The sequence below is a fragment of the Trichechus manatus genome, unplaced genomic scaffold (genome assembly GCF_000243295.1).
Source record: "Trichechus manatus latirostris isolate Lorelei unplaced genomic scaffold, TriManLat1.0 scaffold00240, whole genome shotgun sequence".
NCBI classification, from domain to species: domain Eukaryota; kingdom Metazoa; phylum Chordata; class Mammalia; order Sirenia; family Trichechidae; genus Trichechus; species Trichechus manatus.
Genome location: NW_004444176.1, coordinates 3000612 through 3008474, shown reverse-complemented (window position 1 = coordinate 3008474; position 7863 = coordinate 3000612). Strand labels below are relative to the sequence as shown.

Genomic DNA, 7863 nt, shown 5'->3' with positions numbered 1-7863 from the left:
TTCTCTAGAGAAGCAAAACCAGTAAAGTATATACATATAGAGAGAGAAAGAGAGACTTATATCAAGGAAATGTTTCACACAGTTGTAGAGACTGGAATGTCCCAAGTCCATGGGTCAGGTTAGAGGCTTCTCCTGATTCACGTAGACATAAGGGCTGGCAAATCCAAGAATGACAAATCATAAAGCAGGGCTTTTGCTCACAGTCTGCAAATATCTATGAATCCCAAGATAGGCAGGCAAGACTGCAGGTAAGGTGTTAGCTCAAGTCCCAAGAACCGGAGGTCAGATGAACAGGATCCAGCTGCAGGATCCAGCACGAGCAAAAAATCCCCAAGCCTTGCCAGAATGTCCACTTATATTTGATGCAGGCCACATGCACAAAGAAACTCCCTTTCAACTGACTGGCTTCTCACAGCAGATTCCATGGTGGTGGTGATTGCATATCGATTCTCAACCAGGGAAGTGGTCACAACATTATACATCTGCCAAAACACTGAGAATCATGGCCCAGCCAACTTGACATGTAGTCTTAAACATCGCAACTATGAATGATTGTACACCAACAAATTAGGTAACATGTAAAATGGACAAATTCCTAGAAACATACTATCTCAAATGACTCCAGAAAAATAGAAAATTTCAAAACTATTAAATAGTCTCATGCTTTGTCTTTTTATTATTACTAAATAGAATTTATGATGGGTTACTTTCACTTAATAAGACACCATTCTTAAGTAAAAAAAATATGAGATTATTTGAGAAAATCCACTGGATATTGTGGTTTTTAGAAAATCATTGGTGCAAAGTTGTGGGTGTAAGCACTGAGAATATAGATAAATACATTCAGCAAAGCAGAAAACTGCCATGTTTCTTGACGTTCTATAAAATTCTATCTAAAAGGTTTATTTTATGCATGGTCAATTAAAATTTTCAGTGGCTCAACAATTAAGCATAGTGATACAACCGGACTCAAAGCTTAATTAATCCATTTGGCGATTTAAAAAAATATTTACTGAGAATCTCTATGAGTCTGACATATGTATTAGGTCCTGAGGATACAGCAGTGAACAAACCAGAGTAAGCTACTACTTTCAGTGAGTTTCCCTTTGAGTTGAGGGAGATAGAAAAATAGATGAACAAATACATGTAACAAATAGCTGAGTGTTAATGGGAACTATGAAGAATAAAACAGGCTGAGGAAAGAAGGTCCATGGCAGGGGACTGACTATTTTATAAAGAGTCCAGTAACGTCTCTATGACCTTCCTTAGGTGGTAACATTTAAGCATCAAAATGAAAGCAGTCAAGGAACATTAGGAGCAGAAAAAACAGCAATGCAAAACTCCCGAGGCAGAGACATTCTTGAGGTTGTCCAAGAAATCAGGGTAAATGAAGTGGGGTGAATTGGTAGCGGAGTGATAAGAGATAATGTAGCTCAAATTAAGTATCAATGGATGAGTGATATTAATCATTTCTAATTGTTGTTGTTAGGTGCCATCGAGTAGATTCTGACTCATAGTGACCCCATGTGACAGAGTAGAACTGTACCATAAAGTTTTCTAGGTTGTAATCTTTACGGAATTAGATTGCCAGGTCTTTCTCCTGTGCAGTTGCTGTTTGAGTTCAAATTGCCAACCTTTAGGTTAGCTATGGAGTGCTTAACTGTTGCCCCACCATGGTTGTTTTTCTAAATATTTTCAGGCAACAAACAGATACCATTATAGTTATTCTCAATAAATTTGTTTTACAAAATGTGAAAAGTTGGCAGTCATATAAGGATGAGGAAAAAAATGACTTTGTTATTGTTCTCCTCTTATTGTCTTCTGGCTATTTATAGTTTGTAAATTGTCATGTGAACTTTCTCTTACCAAATAACTCATTAATGACAGAAATATTAATTTATTAATGTGTTATAATTATTTAACTCTAGATAAAATGAACTAACAAAAAAAGACATTATTCTAATATCCCCTATGTCCTTAATATTTTAGTTATTGCATGGAGAATATCTGAGAAGAATGAAAATGTCATTTTGTACTTTGTACATCATTAAAAGGTTAAACCTAGAGAAAATTTTTTCTTCTCAACAACCTTCCTGAATATACCCTTGACCTCCTTTTTCATCAGACTATAGATTGCTAACCAAAAGGTTGGCAGTTTAAATCCACCAGCCACTCCTTGGAAATTCTATGGGACAGTTCTACTCTGTCCTATAGGGTCACTACCAGTCGGAATCGACTCAACAACAAAGGGTTTGGTTTTTTTTTTTGGTTTATAAACTAGGGAATTCAGCATGTGGATGGCCATAGTGTGCAACACAGATGCTACTTTGTAGTATTCATAGAATGACTTGACCTTGACTGCAAGTACATGATGATGACAGTCCCATAAAATATCGAGACTGCAGTGCCATGAGAAGTATTCATGGATAAAGTCTTCTGATACCCCTCAGCCGAGTGTGTCTTCAAGATGGTGATAAATATGAACAGGTAGGAAATCAAGATAACCTGAAAAGCAAAAACACATTGAAACTTTATATAAGAACAAGAACCTACTCACTAATGTGTTTATTAAAGCAAGACAGAGTTATGACTACTGGAATATTGCAAAAAAAAGTGAAGAAACACATTAAACATATAGAATGAGAGTTGGAGTGTTTCTCCAGTTTGGAGCGAGGCACTCAGAAAACCACATACAAAGCAGCGTATGGCCAGATGAACACACACACTTGTCATCATGGTGATCCCATAATATTGAGGTTTACACACTGCTGCATAGCTGTCATAGGCCATTAAGGACAAGAGGTAACTTCCCACAATGGCAGACTGCAAAGAAAAACATCTGAGGAGCACAGGCATTGTAGGAGATGACTTTGTCTCCTATGAGGAACCTAATCACAACCTTTGGAGTTACTGCTGAGGAGTAACAGAAGTCCACTAGAGAGAGGTTACTGAGGAAAAAGAACACAGGAGTACGTAGGTGAGAGTCCAAAAAAATCTATCTAATCAACCCCAGGTTCCAAACCACAGTGATGAGGTGTTGTTGTTGTTATTGTTAGGTGCTGTTGAGTTGGTTCCAACTCATAGTGACCCTATGTGCAACAGAACAAAACACTGTCTGGTCCTGTGCCATCCATAAAATGGTTGTTATGCTTGAGCCCATTGTTGCGGCCACTGTGTCAATCCATGTCATTAACGGTCTTCCTCTTTTTCGATGACCCTCTATTTTACCAAGCATGATGTCCTTCTCCAGGGACTGATTCTTCCTGATAACATATCCAAAGTATGTGAGATGTAGTCTTGCCATCTTTGCTTCTAAGGAGCATTCTGGTTGTACTTCTTCCAGGACAGATTTGTTTGGTTTTTTGGCAATATTCTTCCCCAACACCAGAATTCAAAGGTGTAATTCTTCTTCGGTCTTCCTTATTCATTGTCCAGCTTTCACATGCAGTAGATTTGTCCACTGCAATGTATCTTTTGATTTCTTGACTGCTGCTTCCATGGGTGTTGACTGTAGATCCAAGTAAAATGAAATTCTTAACTACTTCGATCTTTTCTCTGTTTATCATGATGTTGCTTATTGGACCAGTTGCGAGCATTTTTGTTTTCTTTATGTTGAGGTACAATCCATACTGAAGGCTGTGGTCTTAGTTCTTCATCAGTGAGTGCTTCAAGTCTTCTTCACTTTCAGCAAGCAAAGTTGTGTCATCTGCATAATGCAGGTTGTTAATGCATCTTCCTCCGATCTTGATGCCCCATTCTTCTTCACAGAGTCCAGCTTCTCGGATTATTTGCTCAGCACACAGATTGACTAGGTATGGTGAAAGGATATAACCCTGACGCACACCTTTCCTGACTTCAAACAATGCAGTATCACCTTGTTCTGTCCAAACAACTACCTCTTGATCTATGTCCAGGTTTCTTGTGAGCACAATTAAGTGTTCTGGAATTCCCATTTGTCTTAGGCTAGGTTCTCTAGAGAAGAAAACCAGTAAAACGTATAAATATATATATAGACAGAGAGGTTTATATCAAGGAAACAGCTCACGAGATTGTAGAGGCTAGAACGTCCCAAGTCCGTGCATCAGGGTAGAGGCCTCTCCCAAGTCCCATAGCAGGATAAGCTAGCGAGCCCAAGATAGGCAGGTCAGAGAACAAGGCTCCTGCTCACAGGCTGTGAAGGATGACGAATTCCAAGATCAGCAGGCAAGACCATAAGGTTTCCCCTGATTCACGTAGCTGCAGGTGCTGGTGAATGGCAGATCAGAGAGCAGGGCGCAGGGCTCCTCTCACAGGCTGTGAAGATCGACGAATCCCAATTTGGCAGATAAGCTGACAGCTCAAGTCCCAAGAACGAGAGATGAGATGACAGGAGGCAGCCACAGGATCCGGAGGCAGCCACAGGATCCAGAGTCAGCCAAAAGTCAGAATGTCTGCTTATATTTGGATGCAGGCCACACCCCTAAGGAGACTCCCTTTTATCTGATTGGCTACTCACAGTATATTTAATCATGGGAGTGATCACATTAAAACACTGAGAATCATGGCCCAGCCAAGTTGAACCACAGTCTTAACCATCACACCATTCATCCCAATGTTATCCATAATTTATTATGATCCACACAGTCAAATGCCTTTGCATAGTCTTTAAAACACTTGTAAACATCTTTCTGGTATTCTCTGCTTTCAGCCAGGATCCATCTGACATTAGCAATGATATCCCTGGTTCCACGACCTCTTTTGAATCCAGAACTGCCTGAATTTCTGGCAGTTCCCTGTGGATATACTGCTGCAGCCTCTTTTGAATGATCTTCAGCAAAATTTTGCTTGCGTGTGACATTAAGGATATTGTTCGATAACTTCCGCATTCAGTTAGATCACCTTTCTTGGGAACAGGCATAAATAAGGATCTCTTCCAGTCAGTTGGCCAGGTAGCTATCTTCCAAATTTCTTGGCACAGATGAGTGAGCACTTCCAGCTCTGCATCCGTTTGTTGAAATATCTCAACTGATATTCTGTCAATTCCTGGAGTCTTTTTTCCCCCAATGCCTTCAGTGCATATGCTACCTCCTAAAATGGTTGAGCATTGACCAATTCTTTTCGGTGTAATGACTCTGTGCATTCCTTCCATCTTCTTTTGATGCTTCCTGGGTCCTTTAATAGTACATCAGGGCAAATATAATAAACAGTGTGATCTACAATTCTGAAGTGCTGGTTAGTCCTAGTAGGATGAATTCAGCTCCCTCTGTATTTTTCTCTATGAATGTTATTTGGAGATGACATAATATTCCATAGCAATGAGAAATGAAGAAAGAGAGTAGTAAACAAAAAATAATTGCACATAAATTGAAATGTATAACTGCCCTGTGCATTATTTTGTTATAATAATAATTTATTCTTCGGTATTCTCCAGATCAAAAGCAAGAGCATGAAAACACTATTTGGTTGACAACTTATCCATACAGTTACGTACTGTTGAAGCTGAAGGATCTTCATGGACCACTTATCCAACTTTTATTTCATATATAAGTAAATCGAGTTGAGGGAAAGAACGGCTTATCCAAGGTTGCACGATTGGAATGAATTAATCTTCCAAATCTGATCTTTTTAGTCTACTATCAGCTTACACTTCTACAGTGCTCACATGTCAGGTGCTTTATATGTATTAAAAAAAAAACCCTTTGCCATTGTGTCGATTCTGACTCATAGTGACCCTACAGGACAGAGTAGAAATGCTTTACATGCTTTCCAAGGAGGGGCTGGTGGTTTCAAACTACCGACCTCTTGGTTAGCAGCCAAGCTCTTAACCACTGTGCCACCAGGCTCCTTTGTATGTATATAATCATTTAATCCTCTTATAAACCCCATGAGGTTAGTTTATCTTAAGAGTTAACTTGGCAACAAAGAGGTAGAGTAATTTATTTACAGTTACACAGTTGTTAACAAACAGAGGCAAGCTTTAAACCAAGTCAGAGTTGTTCCCAACCTAAATATTATCAGTGAATTTAAATTGATTTTAACTTCAATTTACGTTTAATCATTGTCTCTATTGTACCAAGTTCAATGTTTGGATTTGTACAGTAAAGTATCTCAGAAATATAGAGAGATAGGTAGTAGACGTAGTGGAATAAAAGTAGCATTAGAATCATATACAACCACCAAAGACAATTCTGAAGAGCAGATATAGAATTGGATGTAAGAACTCGAGCTTAGGGAACAGATGTATTAGCATTCACATACCAGCCCTACCATTTACTCCCTGCGAGACACTGGTGTTAATGTAACTTCCCTGAGCCTCATTTTTTCATGAGTAAGGTGAAGATGGTAACAGAATGTACCTAAAGAGATTTTTGTGAGAGTTAAATGAGATAATTTGTGGAAACCAGCATAACACACTGGTTAAGCACAAATCTGAGTGCTAATATTACTATTAAGATGAAATGATGATATCTATGTTGGTTTGGGAAAGTTTGGTGGTGGCAAGCAGAGCTTCAAGTTATGAATGAGTTTTGAAGTCTAGTAGTCTCACTTTTTGATTTGCTTTTCCTCACACACTGTGTCAACTCAGATCATCTTTTCCCTCCAGTGTTTCTCAATCTGTCCTTCCTCTCCCATACTGGTGGCTGTGTCAGCATTCTACATGAGAACCCAGGAATCACTAATGCTTCTTTTCCTTAATTTATTTCTAATAACCATATTTTAGCTTTAGTTTCAGTTTATCTTAGACTCATTACTTCTATCATTACTCTCTACCCTTAACTGGGTTACAGATATTAAGGGTTGAAAATCTATGGTCTATGGGGTTGATTCTAGTCTGAAAATATGTTCATATGCAAGCCCAGATTTTTCAATCTTTTCTTTTGAATTTGAAGCCTTTGGAAAGGAAACCATTTTCAGGTAACCACTATTCTATGCCGTCTATATCCTGGCTTTTCCATACATTACATATCTGGACCCTAAAAGTATTTATGTTTGCTAACATCTCACTCACATAATACTTAAGCTATAATTTTTTCCCCACAAATTCTCTGTCAGTTTGTCACACTGTGGTGGCTTGTATGTTGCTATGATGCTGGAAGCTATGCCACTGGTATTTCAAATACCAGCAGGGACACCATGGCGAACAGGTTGCAGTGGAGATTCCAGACTAAAACAGACTAAGAAGAAGTACCTAGAGGTCTACTTCCAAAAAACATTGGCCAGTGAAATCCTTACAAATAGCAGAAGAACATTGTCGGATACAGTGCTGTCAGATGAACCCCTCAAGTTGGAAGGCACTCAAAAGACAACAGGGGGAGAGCTGCCTGCTCAAAGTAGAGTCAACCTTAATGACAAGGATGAAGTAAAGCTTTTGGGACCTTTATTTGCTGATGTGGCATGATTCAAAATGAGAAGAAATAGCTGCAAACATCCATTAATAGTCAGAACATGGAATATACAAAGTACAAAACTAGGAAAACTGGAAGTTATCAAAAATGAAATGGAACACTTGAAGACTGATATCCTAGGCATTAGTGAGCTGAAATGGCCACTTTGAATCAGACAGTCATATGGTTTACTATGCCAGGAATGACAAACTGAAAAGGAACGGCATCTCATTCAATGTAAAAAAGAACATTTCAAGATATATCCTGAAGTACAAAGCTGTCAGTGATAGGATAATATCTATATACCTGCAAGGAAGACCTGTTAATTAAACTATTATTGAAATTTATGTACCAGCTACTATAGACAGAGATGAAGAAACTGAAGATTTTTACCAACTTCTGCAGTCTGAAATTGCTCAAACATGCAATCAAGATGCATTCATAATTACTAGTGATTGGAATGTGAAAGTTGGAAACAAAGAAGAAGGATCAGTTGTTG

The 7863-nt window shown here is 38.6% G+C and overlaps 1 pseudogene; it reads right to left on the bottom strand.

Annotated features, from left to right (window-relative positions):
• Positions 1-2266: 2266 nt before the first annotated feature.
• Positions 2267-7115, bottom strand: LOC101352498 (olfactory receptor 5B3-like; annotated as a pseudogene).
• Between the last annotated feature and the right edge of the window lie 748 nt (positions 7116-7863).